The sequence below is a fragment of the Apus apus genome, chromosome 11 (genome assembly GCF_020740795.1).
Source record: "Apus apus isolate bApuApu2 chromosome 11, bApuApu2.pri.cur, whole genome shotgun sequence".
In the NCBI taxonomy this organism is placed as follows: domain Eukaryota; kingdom Metazoa; phylum Chordata; class Aves; order Apodiformes; family Apodidae; genus Apus; species Apus apus.
In genome coordinates, this window is record NC_067292.1 from 14087047 (window position 1) to 14102731 (window position 15685).

Sequence of the window (15685 nt, forward strand, 5' to 3'; positions counted from 1 at the left end):
TTAAAATAATATTTCCTGCTGCTACAGCTGCTCCTTAAAGAAAAATTAAAACCCACAAATCTCATTTATTGAGCAGGGTGAATATGTCCCGCTAGCACTCATACATCCATATTTGAAGCTAGGTTCTGTGCAAATGTTACAACAATCTAATATTTGGATGCTACACAGATTTTTCTTTTCTTTTTTTTGTAAACCCTTTTGTATAATGTCCTAATATCCCATAGTACAAAACAGCTGAGGAAGAAACTACTTGGTTTTATGCAAGAGCTGGCTTCTAAAGACATGCATTTGTGTGGTGCTGGAGGAAGCCTGAGGAGCCATGGGTGCAGATTTGGTGAGTGTTTTGCTTCTTTCAAAGAAAAGAAAAAGCTCTTGTACATCTATAATAAAATTACTTTTGCTTATATATGAAGCAATGTTTGACTTGAACTGAAAGATTGTTAAGCAATCAAGTGCTTCTGAATAGCTATTAGAGAAAGTAATCTGGGCTCTCAGCTACATTTTCCCAGGTCTAAAGCTCATTTACTGTACCAGATTTGGTGACAGTGAAATCTGAAAATAAAACTGGTTCAAATTGCTTGTTTATGCTGCCTGGTAATCTAACACAACACTGTATTTCCTAAGCTTAGAGCTTCTATCTTGAAAAACAAAACCAAAACAAATCCACCTTGCTGGTCTGTATCCAACAGTGTTGTGTGTATGAACAAATATTTTTTCTTACAACAGTAACTTTATGTGGTTTAGCTGAAATGTGCATTAATGGTTGCTGTTTGCATTCCCCTCCCTCTGTGCCCTATTTCCAAACAAGACTGTTGTTCATTCTTACAATAAGTAGGGAACTGATTAAGGCTGGATTGGTTTGGGTTTTTTTTTTCCCCCTCTTCACTGTAGTGGATCTCATTTGTGGTTGCCTGGTCATCAGTAGCTATGAAAAGACCATTCTCACTCAGAAAAATCAAGGGCTAACCACATGGCAGGTAGAAATCTTTCATGTTGACTTCCTTCAATGCTAGCTTGTTTGCTTTTTCTTGTCAAAATTTTTGACAGTGCAAAGGAGGACTAACACAATGTAAGATTTTTCTGTAAGATTTTTTTAATCTCAAAGCGTATCTTACTAAATCTATGTTATGGTATCAACTTTTATCCATCAAGACAGCATAATAAAGCAATCTAGTTGCTGAAAACATTAAGTATTTCTGAGCTGGAGTGTGTGCCATCTAGTAAATCACTTTTGTGCAGTGTCTAAGGAACATACTCCAACTACAAAAGGTAGTTTGAGGGCTTCTGTTTTATAATGCTGTTTGAGTTACTACTACCTTCAGGTAGTAGTAACTGACTGCCTGCACTTATGCATCCTAAAGCTCATGGAATCCCTCTGTTCTAAGGGTATTGATGAGAAAAACTGAATTTCCTTGCCTAAAAAGAAAAACTTACACAATATTGGTAGGGTCCAAAAGCAAGGGGGTACAAGTGGTACCTGCTACTAGGAAGAGAAGGCAGTGCAGCTGGTTGCCCTGGCACTTTAGCCTTCACATCCTCCAGCAAACTGGGCCAGACACCACCATGGCCAGCTCTTGCTGACCTGGACCTGCTCTCCTACACAAGTACTTTATATAAACACATTTAACAGTTAAGTACTTTTGAATTCTTCAGAACAAAGTTACGTGATGGTCTATCAAAACCAGAACAAACTTCTCAGAGAGTATAGGCAAATACAGAAGTTGGGAATCTGAAAGTTGAGGTATTAATAAAAAAGGGAAGGAATCCAGCTTTTGCAATTACATACAACACTGATCTGGTAATTTGACCATGCATGGATTTTTCAGTTAAAAAAAGTTTATTCTAGAATTGTATTTCCATTCACATAAAAGCATTTGTCCCTGTTAATATACATGGTCCATTTGTTCCTTACTGATTTTTCCAAAGTATTCTTCTTAACTTTCCAATATGCTCTCCTGGCTACTAAGACAGATACTGGAAGTGCAAATTGAAAACAGTTAGCTAAATAGTTTCATCATTCACTGTGAAAAATAAAACCATCTGCTATTTTCTGTGTTCTTTAAATCAATAACATCTTCCATTTTGTTATAAATGCCACCTGCAGTCTTATGGTATCTAAAAGAGAAATGGCCCTTCTTTATTTTCTTCCCTTGTGTAACTTACCAATTAATGAAGAGTGACCCATCAATAACACCATCATAACAGTTTTCTAGGAAGTCACTCGCCAGATCTTCTGTCACTTTTTGCTGAGAGTAATTCAATTTCTAGAAGAAAATGTTCTGTTTTTAAAACAGGTCAACTATACAGAAAGGTTTTTAAACAAGTCTGTCCTTAGTGCAGTCCAGGTCACGCCCACAAACACAAGTAAAAGGCTTAAACAAATATCTAGGCACTGATTTTTCAAAGCACAATGTGTGTTCTTGCTCTGGGAAAAGAATTTTTAGCATGAGCAGGAGATGGAGATATTTTTCTGGTTCTTAACCCAAGAAGTCAAACAAAATCTCTGAACCCAGGCTCTGGAACTGCAGGCAGTGGGACTTGAAGTCCTTTAGTGCCTCTAGAAAACAGCATATTAGCTTCTCAGTCACATACCTTTTTGGATTGTTGGAACTTTTCCTGATTTATTCTGTAAATTCACAGTGATGTGAGTTTGCATTGGGCTTGAATTTTTCTTTGAAGAAATTACTTTTGTAGAATTAAGTCACACTGACTTTCACAAAATCTGGAATGTTAGAAAACAAGATTGTGGTTCTAAGGCAGTTGGACACCTGGACAACTTTAAAAGAAGTAACAGGACAAGAGACCTGAATGGCATTTCATTTCCCTAATGAAACAAGTACGGCATTTATTGCTTTATTTACAGAAAATGATTCCTAAAAGTTTGTCCAATTGATGAAAGGGATTAGAAATACAAACAATGTCTCAGCAGTGAAACTCTACCTTCTCTTTAGCCTGATGGAGTAAAATACTTCTGCATTTAATAGAATAAACCTAATGGTCTTCAGCAATGGATTCTAATACTGTCCTGTAAATGAGGGTGATAGAAACGTAGCAGCTCAAAAAAATTTCTCATTGCATCCTTCCTAAGCATATACTGCCTAGCACTTTGGGATTGTTTTATTATTGGATATATTTGTATTCATAAATTTACAGTAAGTAGCAAATATTTTAGCTGTTTTTCTCATTCTCTAAATTGATCAGTAGCCAGAGTCCTGTGTGCATGTACACACTGGTAAATGGATGTAAAATTTCATCCAAAACAAAAAAACCCTGTTCTGATAAATTCTTCCTACTGTAGCACTTACTAAAGACAACCATTTGCTTCCAGCTTTCTGAAACAGAATGATGAAACTAGCAATAAAAAGCAGAAGTTAAGGTTGTCTTGGTCACTGTTTCTGGGTGTTTGAGGAACTGCAAAGAGGCAGCATGATAGAGCACGTTTTCCCAAATGCTATCTGCTGTGGTATTGCAGGATGGCAAAAGAATATTGACAAGGAGTGAATATAATTTAAAATCTACCTGCTAATTTTAGAAGTACTGCTTATTATACTGTGCTAGTTAAGATTACATTATGTCTAACCCACAAAATAGTCTCCTGTTTATTAATTTTCAAATTATTCCTAAGGATTTGAAAGAATATGTTGAGATTATAACTACATTTCTGATTTGTTTTCATCACATATTTATTTGGTCAGCAACCATCCCCTGGGCTCTAGCTGTTTCATTTTTGGGACCCCCGTGGTATCTGAATGTTGAAATATTTTGCAAATAGAGTGATTTAGAAGTAACTTGCTGGGAGCAAGTGCTGACAGCCCTTTATTACTGTGAATAGTACAAGCATGCATGTACTGAAGGCAGATGCACCACACAGTAACTTACTAAGAGGAAGATGTAACCCCCACATGACAATTATTCTTGAAGATTACTATGTTTTTCTATTTCTGCTTCTTTTAAAAATAGTCATCTTTCCCTATGCCATAATGATTCATGGCACTGGGTACTATGGCAATTTACATTGAAGCACACATCTGAATTGTACAAAACAGACTTCTGTAATGCTTTACAGAGTGTCATTTGTAAATGACATTGCAAGTCAATTTGGTATGAACACCCTACCTACAAACAGTTTAAATAATGTAATTAGAGCTGTTTTCCAATTTTCTATATTAGATTTTATCAGCTGAAGTGTTGCATTTTATTTTAATGAAAAATCTAAAAATATTTGAGAGTTATCCGATTCAATCTTTGGAAAGATTCGTGTGTTATACTCTGCTTTTATATATTCAATCTGTAGTATGATCGTAGAGCAGCTAGACTTTTTTTTTTCCTAAGCAAGAGCTTAATGCTTGTTTGAAGAACACTTTCACAGAAGCAAGTAAAACTCTTAAGAATTTGCCTTGTTCTAAGTTGGACAACATCATTTCAGATGGACCTTTGATTAAGGGCTACATATTTCACAATATCAAACATTTGTGATTATCACATACATGTCGGAAATTTATTGTAGATCAATTTGTAGGTGCAAAAAGATAAATAATTAAATGGACAAGTGAGGTGCTATCACTTTTTCTCACCCAGGACAGAACCCTGCGCTTGGGTAGTCTCATTGAGCAGGGCTCCCAGCAATGGCAGGTGCTCTCCAGTAAGGGGTGGTAGCATCTGCCTTGTGAATATCAGTTCTGACTGTACTTCAGCTGCACAGCACTCGAGAAGGCAGCAACAGAAAAAGAAAAGGGGAAGTCTATGCATATCACATACAGCAGCTAATGAACTGGATATTAATTTCCATATGTTATTTTTTCCTTTTACGTGCATTTTACTAGAAATGTGTTACAGTAATTAGCAATAGTTTGAGAATAATCTGCACAACTGTACATATAACACATAGAGTGCTTTAGAAGTGCTGCTATTAAAAAAAGATTACTGTGTTAAGTCACATTGAATCATGCAGGAATTTTAGATCTTACTCTGGAATAACAAATATTTGTGGGTATACAGAAATGTTAAGCAACCTGTGTACTCAGAAGGTTCACTAAATTTTGATGAAGTAGTAAATAGAGTCCATCTGTTCTGAAACTACTCCGTTTATGATCTCAGCAGAACAATGTATTTTCCATTTCCTGCAGTTTAAAATCTTGTTATCTCATCCAACTTTCAGTGAAGGCAAGGAATTCTTTTTAACAATCATTTTACCAGAAGATCCTTTTTCTCCTCTCCCCTAAGAAATAGTCTGAGTATGTTATGCACTGCTTCCACCTCAGTGCTCCGATAGTTTCGTAGGGGCTTTTCAGATACACAAGGTCTGAAACAGGAACAGGAAGACCTATGTAGGATTAAGTAACTTGCTCAAGACTGTGCATAGAAGTCTTGGTAGTGGTAGGGCAGGGTACAGAGGGGCAGAGTCCAGCTCACTTGCTGCCCCATCCTGTGTCTCAGGTACATAATCACTTCAGCTCTGGCTGTATTCCTCACCTGCTTGTCCCAAAGTGCTGAAATTTAAGTTCTGGATTTAAATTCTTTCCAAGTTTCCCAATCCTAACAGCCCTAAAGCATCCTAATTGGCTGGGCAGTCTCAGTATACACATTTCCTATGTGCCCACCAGTACTGAAATGGGAGCTTAGAGAGCGAAATGAAGCTGTTGTGTTCGTGGTGTGTACAATGAACTGCTGCTCCCTCAGAGGGTCAATTCAAGCCTGCAACTCGGGCCTACAGAGTAGAGAAAATACCAGCTGGCTAGCAGGACACAAGTAAAAAGTGCTATATTTAGTTAGTCGTGTATTATCGCAGTAAGGGTGCGACTGTGGGTGACTAATGCATGGCTGTCACTGCAGGTAGCTGGGCACACGCCTGCCTGCCTGCCAGGGGCTGCGGGCAGTCACCTGTGAATAACATCTCCCCAGATAAACTTAATCCTAAAATCCGTGGAAATCTGCATTTCTTTCTAATCTGTGATTACCTTACAATGAGCTTTGGATCAGACTATGTGTGGTAGAGCCAGGCTCGGTCGGAATTAGTGGCCAAACGTTTAATGCTTGATAAATCAGGCTATGGTAGCGGGATTTAGGTTATGGTTGGACTTGATCTTCACGGTCCCTTCCAACCAGGATGATTCTATGATTCAATGATACACTGAGGCATGGTTGCCAGCCTGGCAACAGACTGAGAGGAGTAAAGCAGTAAGTAAGGGGAGGAATGGGAAACAGGTGCCACCCGATGGCCTCAGGTGATGTCCTGTGAGGGACGGGCCCCTGATCTCCAGGGGTGCAACACGGCTGCAGGGAAATTCAGAGTCTTGCCAGAGCACCCCACCAGAGGCCGGACTTTAGAAAGCTGCCTGCACATCTTTGTGTGCCTTAGGGTCCCGGGCAGAAGTTTGTTTCCAGGTCCCTACGCCGCGGATGGCACCAGCTGATCACTCTCCCTCCGGTAATTGCGCGGCTGGGGGCGGAGGGGGGGGCGGCCGGCGCGCGCGGGGACCGTTAGGCGCGCGGCGGGCCCCGCCAGGGGGCAGGAGGGGCGCTGCTGGCGCGCGCGGCCCGCCCTGCGCGCCGGAGGCGGCGGCCCCGGAGACACCTCGGGCGGCGGGGGAGGAGGCGGAGCGGCCGGTCCGGCCCCTGCCCCAGCCCCGGCCCCTGCCCGGCCCCGGCCCCTGCCCGGCCCCGGCCCCGCCGCTGCCCGCTCCTCTTCCGCCGGCCGCAGGTGAGAGACCACGACCAGAGCAGAGGTGCCCCGGGAGGGGGAGGCGCGGGGGTTCCCATCCCGCTCGCACGGGCCAGCGAGCTCCCTCAGAGCCCCGCGCCGCAGAGCATGAGATTAAACGCGTCGAAGACTGGATAGCTTTCTTGTGTAATGGTTATTTACTACCCCTTTATTACACCCCTTGATACGCTCGGGAGCAGCAAACAAATTTTCGAGGCCATAAACCTTTCTCCAGGGTTCTTTTGCTTAGGGGAGGCAGATTTGTTAAACCCTGAGGCCTGATAATTTACGCCCGTTTCTTCACACCGGCTGAATGGAGAAGTCATTTGCTGGGTTTGACTTTTGCGTAGGAATGCACTCGAAAGCCAAAAGCTGACTCTTTCTGGATTCTTTCTTGCTGGTAGCTTTTTAGCACAATAGGGCTTTAAATTGCTGAAAGGGGTGCTTAAATGTCTACGGAAAGCTTGAAATACCTGCAGAAGGTTGGTTCGCGTCTGACTGCTGAAAAGGTAAGTCACTCCTCGTCTCGGTAAGAAGTGTTACAGCATTTCTGTAGCAAGTGAGTGCTCCTTGTTATTAAAGCGATTAAAACATTTTAATACACATAGTACAATGTTTGATCGTTATTGCCAGGATCTTATGTTTGCGGAAGGTGGATTAAGTGTTTAATTTATCAGGGCGGATCATCATCGACAACCCAGGATCACGCTAATCTCTGTTGAATTTGAGGCTTTCCTTGCAAACAGTAATGATGTGGCGAGTAGAAGTGCTGAAGATTGGCACAGACCCTTTAAAAGCATTTGTGGACACTCAAATATGCAGTGTGATGTTTGAGTTTGGTTCCATGTAGAATTCTGCTTGTCTCCTGATAGACGTGTTGTGTTTTATTTGTGTTGTGAGCCTGACACACTTGGTCATGGACCAAGACCACGCTGTGCTAAGTGCTGTACGGATACACAGTGAGGGAAATCCATGCAAATGCATCTGAAGACTGTGTTTTGTGGTTTATTGTGGGCAACAGTGTCTTGTGCTGGACACTCCAATGTGAAGATTTCTTCACAGTAGGAACTGGGAAGTAACTGTACTTGCATTACTGACCTTGTTGCCTTGTGCTGAGATTAATGAGCTGGGGGGTTTCTGTTTGGTTGGGTTTTTTTTTTCAAGTGGGATTCCAGGAGAGAAAGTTTCTAGGAGAGTTTAATGTTTGTGTCTAAGTTAGAATTAAATAAATAAACAGTGTGGTTGTGTGTGTGTTGGGGAGGTTAGTTTGTTTGTTTAGGTATCCTGCCCTTTCAAATGCTTAAATCCTGATCTGGAAGGTTTTAAATGATCCACTACAGGTGTAAAATTAATGTATTGCAGGTTTATGTTAAAGACCCGTGATACAGGGTGCTCATGGTGTGCTTGTGTGTATAGTGAACAAAGTACTTCTGAAAAAAGTCGGATTTGCAATGCTTGGCATTAAACCCAGTATTTGCCAAAGTCACCAACACATTGACAGTTTCCCCCATTCAGAAATTTAGAATGGAAAATGAGGAGTGTGTGGAAATGCCACTGAGAAAACAGTAAGCCAATATTGACTTCTAATGGTCATTATGTTATTTATGCTTCCAGAAACTATTACTAACAGCACTTAGGGTCATTGGGGGTTCTTGTAAAGCAGCCATTAAACATCTTAATTTTTTTTCTTAATGAAGCTAATGTCAACACCATTAAGAGTAAACAAGGAGGGTACTTCATTTCCTAGTGTATATGAATATTTATGTTTTTATGGTTTGTGCTAATTGATAAAGCAGGTGCTGGTTGAGAACTAATTAGTTAAGGTGTTAGCTTAGAGACAGATGATTGTTGTTTTCTGTTAATGTGGGTATTTGTGTAATTGCTAGTTGCTCTTAGATTTAAAAGAAGACAATATTCCCCGTGGGATTATAGAAACATCTCTAAATGGAATGTCAAGATTTATTTTTGGGTTACATCTTTCACTTGGATTTAAAAGTACAGAATATATCAAAATTACTCGTTCTGATGAAAACTGGGACCTGGCTGAGCCGAAGATCACTCTTTTCCCCTCTAATTAGAGCCCAATCAGCATTCAAATGCTTAAATGCTGTCTCTGTGAAGAGCGGTTTGAGGAGCTAACCCATTCTTTCAAAAACCAAATGCTGCATAAATGGTGAGATAATCTATTGAGCTAGCATATGCAAAGTTTCAAGATGATTATTTGCAAAGTTGACAGGATGTTACTGTGTGAAATAGTTTGTAACCACTGTGCAGTTAGATAGTCTTGTATTCAAATAAGGAAGTGCAACTTCTTCCTTAGATCATTAGGGTATACTATGTGAATAGTCCATGTCTTGTGTTTGTTGAAAAACATATTTTGTATTTCACATTTTGAAAACACTAAAGACATTGATCAGGGATTTCTTCATATTCTTATTTTTAAAAAACACAACATTTTCACTTAGAAAAAATGCTGTCTTAAAAAAAAAAAAAAAGGAGTTTTATAATGCTTTTATCTCATTACAGAAATAATTATCATTATTATCTCCAGAGACTTGCAAATAACTTCAAACAACTTGTTGTTGCTTGTCTTTTGCCTCTTACCCTGTCCTGTCTTTCTGAGTTACATGGAGTAGGATCCTGGCTCAGTCTTGCAGTGCCAAAAGGCAGGATTGTCCATATATGCAGGCAGAGGAGCAAGCTTCACATTTGCTTTCTTTTGGAAGTGTTCTCTTTGCTTAACAGGCATAACATAAAAACAGTGTAAATATGCTGTAATAATATTTCCTGTGCATCATATGTAGGTTGCTTCTGCTCAGTGTTATCTCTTCAGAGTCAGTAAAATTGAGGTGCAAAAGATGAAATTATTTTCTCTAGTTCACTCAAAGAAAAATGCTAAATTTAAGTAGAACATGGGGCTGCTGTTTCTTTTCTAATCAAGTCATTGCTTTACCTCAATGGCTTGGAGTAATGGCATGAGTTTATGTCAAAATGTATCCTTCAGACTTAATTGTTGTGTGTAGCCTGTTTTCAGTAGCATTTCACAAAAATCAAATAAACCTTCTCTTCCGTGGCAACCAGGCTGCTGGTTTGATTTTTACAGCATAGGCCCTGAAGTTCAGAGGCTTCAGGTCTGTTAGTGCTTTCGAGTCAAAGCAAAGTCAAACCTGGCTCTCCTGTGACACAGGGCTGCACACAATGCTTTTCCTCAGAGCTTCCTGCCCAGCTAATGCTAAAATGTTCCTCTCTTTAACAGCTGTACTGCAGTCCTCATTCCAGCATTAGAAGTAGCTTCTGGTCTGTAATTAGAGAGGAGGAACAAATAGGGTGTGTTTAACTTCTGTTTCTGGGCTTAAAACTAAGTGAATAAATAATGCATTCTAGTTAAAAACAGAAATATCAAAGAATACCAAGGCTATAACTAATGGCCTAAGTCAGAGAAAGGTGACAAGTTTCTCTGAATACAGTTGTCTGTTTCTGGCAGCCTCTCCCTGAAGTGCCCCAGCGCTGTGCGTGTGTCTGTGTTTGCTGCAGTGTGTGATTTCTCCGCTCAGGTAGCTTGCAAGGCCTTCTGCTAAACCTCATTGAATGAGATAGTTTTCAGAGTCATTCTCCTGTGTCCTGCATCGCAGTTTGCTCAAGATTAGTGATATAGGGCTTTGTGCTGTCTTCTGTCTGATGCAGAAATAAGTCCTGTTTGACATGGGAGTTGTCACTCAGCCCACAACAAAAGGAATGTGTTTTTCTGAGATGATCAGCAAGTATAGCAATACATTTTTTTAATCATGCTGCCTTGTAAAGGGCTGGTTATAAAGCCACAAACATACTCTTGTCATATGACAAATATACAAGTGTTTTTAAAGGACCTGGATTAAGTTGTAAGGTCTTGAGAGTGCATGCTTTATTTCAAGGAAGAACACAATATCCTGAGTGCTTTATAGGTAGATAAATGTAGAAACAGTCCACATGTGATATTATAACTTTTTTGTTACTTTTCACTCTATGAAGCTATGTTATGATTATTAATGGTGAGTTAGCTTTCCAATGTGTTGAATAAAATATTTCAGTAAGATGGTCTTAATTTGTAGTATAGCCTGGGTTTTCATAATTATTTACTTAATGTCCACTGCAGCATAAGGGTTGTTGTGGTTTTTTGCTTTATTTATATAAAAATAGAATATGTTCATGCAGGGGGGTTCTTTTAAAGAACTACTTGGTGATCAAACCACTTAGCAGTGACTAATTCTTACTCAGATACTATTTTCCATCCAAGTAATCAAAATGGTGAGGAAACTAGAATGCCAGTGGAATGACAAAGCCCATGGAAGGGCTGGGTCATGAGTGCATCTGGGAAGGAGCCATCAAAGGTAGACTCAAGCAGACTGAGCTCACTGAAGTTTATTCAAAGTCAGTTGTAATTAACAGAAATGAGCAATAAAACTCTGATCGTTTAAATAACAGATACTTTTAGCACCTGGCTCATGTCAGCCTGAGTCCATCTGTTACAATATTTTAGGCAGAGCCTGCTTTCTGAAATAAGCCCAAACTTAGGTTGTGAGGGGGAAAAAGCCAGACTGGGCCAAGTAGAGAGATTATGTACATTGTACTAGTGCTTTCCTGTGTGTCTGTGTCTTTTTATCTGTTATTGCTACTGAGCTTATGTGGGACTAAACAAACAAATTCGATAGCAGAACAGAATTTCAGTTTCAATTTCCTCATTTGAGAGGAAACTAGAGTATGGCTATCAAAACTTTCTTGCTTTCTGACACTTTATGCCTGATCTTCTGCTCCTCCTTTACTGGTGGTTTCAGCCTGGGACCATGGAAGTGGCTGTCATTTCAATGCCAAGGAAACTTTTATTTATTTGTGAGATACACATTTATTGTAGATAGCTGTACAGCTGCAGCTCAAATGGAGCCTGGCTGAGCATAGGAAGAGCCCAGGAAGTGTCTCCTCTGGTATGAACCCTCTGACTTTGAACCCCCAAAATCTTCTTTTCTTCCTCTGAAATTGATGTAATGTGGCAGTCACTTTGCAATGTTGTGAGCTAGTTGAAGTTTGGGGATTTGGGGTCTGATTTTGCTTTGTAGTATCCATGGTTGTAACAGGTTTTTTTCAGCAAAAGCTTGTGCATGTTCAGAAGGGCACAGCTGCTTTTGGGGATGTCCTGGGTACTTTAAATTTCTTTCTCCCCACTAGTTACATAGAAATGATGAATGATGGCTATGTAAAACATTATATTTTTCTAGAAATATTCTTACATTACTTTGAATATAAAGGCAGGAATAAATGCAATGAAGGGTGTGATTTTTATGGTGTAGCTAAGCTAGCTCAAGGAGCAGCTGTCACTAAAAGTGGGCAGTGCTGCTCGATTCCTGCCCCTGTGCTTCCACCCCTCCCGAAGGTCAGCACTAGTGCTCATCTGACCTGCTGGTGAGCTGATTCATGGAACTAAATGGGCAAAAAGATTTTATTTATTTATTTATTTTGTACTAGGATAATAATTTTTTTTTAAGTTAGTTTGTTGTGGTTTTTTCCTCCCTGTAGGAACAGAACAGCCAGGCTAGAGGAAGTGGCAAGAACACGTTGTTGAACTTCTGGAGAGAGTTGGGGGTAGTTCTCTTTGTTGGTGGCTGTACTGTAAAACTATGCTCCTACTTATCCAAGTAGCAAGTTATACTTCTGCAGAAGTGCAGGAAAAGTGAGCTGGACTGAGTTTTGATTTGAGGTATTGCCAATTGAATTGTTAGCCCCGTTTCAGTACTTTTTAGGTAAGAGCTCTGCTCCTTTGCTTTACTTGTACAGCAGGAAATGAATGTGGAAATATTTAACTGTAGTATTTTATGAAAATCACCTGTAGTTTTTTTGCAAGTTCCTGAGGAGTACCCTGTTTTGGTTTTAGTAGTTTTTACTTTTTATTTTTAGTCTGCTAATTGTAATATAATTACAGTCACAAGCCCCCCACTTCTTTTTTCCTCAAGATGCTGCACTTTTAAAATAAGGCAGAAGATGCATTGCAGTGGTATAGCCACAGTTATGTTGGCATATATTGTAGTACAGTTAAGAAAGTGCTGTGTTTATTGCATGTAACATAGTAAAACAAAGTTCACAGCTGTTGGAAAGTAGTCAAAGTTAGGAGTTGCTCTGAGAAAGTGAGAATTTAACTTGATAACAGTATAAGCACCATGTTTAGCTTTCAAAGAAACAGGAAAAAACCCAGTATGGTTACTTTGTAAAAACTATTTGGTGCAGTTCTTACAGTGCCACAACAAGCAAAATTCCACACTGGCAGTTTATTTTCCCCTGAGTTGAGTGTTGATTACTTGCATGTTCAGAGCTCACTTGCAAAGTTGTAGAACATGATTTAGTAACACCGGTTTGTCAGTGTGAGCAGAACTGCGTGTGGGTGTTAATTGTTTCTAGTCAGGTGCAGATAGATAAATAATGTTGCTAGATAAAGGAGATTTAATTGCATTTCTTGAATAATAAGAATAAAGGGGGAAATTTTGTTTTTCAAGATTCTAGGCAGATTTAGGCAAGAGTTAAGAGTTGTTATTCTCTTATGTTGGCTGTATGTTCCATCACTGTTTATCAAGCGTGTCTACACAGGAAATTTGGATGTAGTTGTAGCTAAACTGGTTTGCCAGAGTAGTGTTAAATACTTGTTTTACATGTTGAATTAATTCTTGTCCTATGTTTATGCATGCTAGTGTATTTAGATATGCATTCTGCTGTATTTATTTTAAACTGTACTGACACGAATCTTCTATCGGGGACAGTTTGACTTGGAGTTGTGTCTGCTGCCAATAAAAATATGTATATGTTTATATAAAGATACATATACACGTGTATGTATAAATAAAGAAAACTAACTAAAGTGTCATTCTGGAGGCTACAGAATCTAAAAGATACTGTGCTTGTTTCTTTTTATCTTTCTGATGGCTTCTCATCACTTTTGGTGTATCAGTATCCCAGACATCATTCTTTGAGCTTGTGCATTTACAAGTTAATAACCAATGTTTTAAGAAGCACTTGCCAAAAAAACCAAACCAAAACAAAAAACCAGCGAAACATTGCTTGCTGGTAAATCTGAGAAGCATTGGCTGTAGAAAATGTGGTAAATCTGACAATTAGAAAGCTGGAAATCAGTTAATTTGCTTTCTCATTTAAACCAAGGCAAGGACGAGGTAGCACTTCTCTGCTGCAGTGCATTCAGCACAGCTTTCAGCATGCTGGATAACACAGTGTTCAGGTGGAGCTGTTGGAAAGAGGGTCAGATGGTACAGTTCTTAGATGCTATAAAAACATTCTCACTAGAAATAGAAGGACTTTAAAGAGGGGGGAGAAAGTGAAGGGGTGGAAGAAGAGTTTGACTGTGGCACTGCCCTCACAGAAATGGGATAATTGTGGTGTGCAATAAGAAGAGACTTGATTATGTTGTATAATAATATTATAGTGAACCAGGGAAAAACTTGCCCCGATCCACGGTCAGGCTAGGTTAGTGACAACATTGAGGTAGGGACTGTGGAGATACTGAAATGGGAAAGGCAGCATATGTCATCTGGAAACATAATGTGTTTTAAAAGCACTTTTCTTGTGCAGCCACCTAACACATTGGAGATGAAATTGTTCAGAAATATTTCTTAGTTGCTGTGTTGCTGTGACCTGAACCTCACTCTTGCAGCGGTGGCCTAGCAGTGGGCAGGGGAAACGTGCAGACTGAGTGGTGAACAACTCCATCTTTCTTTTCAGTGTTGTGGTTTAATTGTAGTAAGTTCTCTTTTTGTATGCTAGTTAGGGGTGTAACCACCCTGATTTGTGCTTTCTCTGCAAGACACCAGCTAGCTGGATTTGCATCCAGCCCATATGTGAGTGCTTTGAGCACCTTGGAGTTCTGGATGCTGCTTCTCTGGGCTTGTACACTGAGCCTGGACCATCAGAACAACTGTCCTGGGCTGTAAAATCACTGCTGACTCTGCTTTTGTTTAAAGTAAACTTCTCTTGGAGTCCCATCTGCTAGGAACACTGCTGGAGATGGCTGCTCAGCACAAAACAAACTATACTGCATCCTCATCCCTGAATCTCCCTTCTTTGGAGTGTTCTTCAGGGTTTCATTGACACTACAAGGCTCCCATGTCCCTGTTCCTCTACTTTACGCCCCAGTGCAGGCTTTTCTTTGCTTCATGAGAGGAATCAAAGCAGACTTTGATTCTCTTGCAGTTCCCTCTGCTGGTGTGTGAACCTCTGGTCAGTCACAAACTCTTGGGTGGTCTGTTGCATGGTTACCACACAATTTGAGTTCAGACCTGAAAAACTGGTTTTATAGGCACTAACCACCTGTTCTGCTAGTGAATGGCCCAGGTAAGTCTGGATGTTTTTACTGATACCTTATTCAGCAGTGGAGGCTGAACACGGCTCCTCCCTCCATCCAATGCCATATAACCATCCTTCCTCACTGTGTTCACCTTCTTGAACAAAAAAATATTACATTTAAAGAGCTTTAGTAATGTCCAGCTGAACTTGGAACATGTATGTAGGTTCCTGTGATAGTCATCAGGAATTTGTGATTAGACAGCAGAGCTGCTTATGATAGATAGCATTGTTTTCTCAGCCTTTTCCAGAAGTGTGTGTGGTAAGGCTGTGTGTGATCTTCTAACATATATTCTTGCATCAGGGAAGCAACTCTGTAACTACAGCTTCTCTAGTGTTTAGACAATAATTGGGCAGGTAACAGGTCTGCATTCTAACCAAAGAGGATAACTGAAGAAAATGTTGCCAGGGAACAACCTGAATTCCTTAGTTATTACCTGTGTGTAATATTATCCTAAATAAGGTAGATGTGAGACAGGTTATTCTGCTTGCCTTTACAGGAGACTGTGAATTTGTACATTGGCCATTATCATAGAAGATTTTACATGCTATTAATTCTCACATTTTAACTGATCTACTAATTCATTTAGTTTTCTTTACCATAGTAGCCTTTAA

The 15685-nt window shown here is 39.9% G+C and overlaps 1 protein-coding gene across 1 annotated transcript in view; it reads left to right on the top strand.

Moving 5' to 3' along the window:
* Positions 1-243: 243 nt before the first annotated feature.
* Positions 244-15685, top strand: part of ADCY7 (adenylate cyclase 7) — a 65313-nt gene continuing 49871 nt past the window's right edge. The window contains exon 1 of the mRNA XM_051629524.1: positions 244-334. The gene's annotated coding sequence lies outside the window, so the exon portion shown is untranslated. The remainder of the gene's footprint in view (positions 335-15685) is intronic.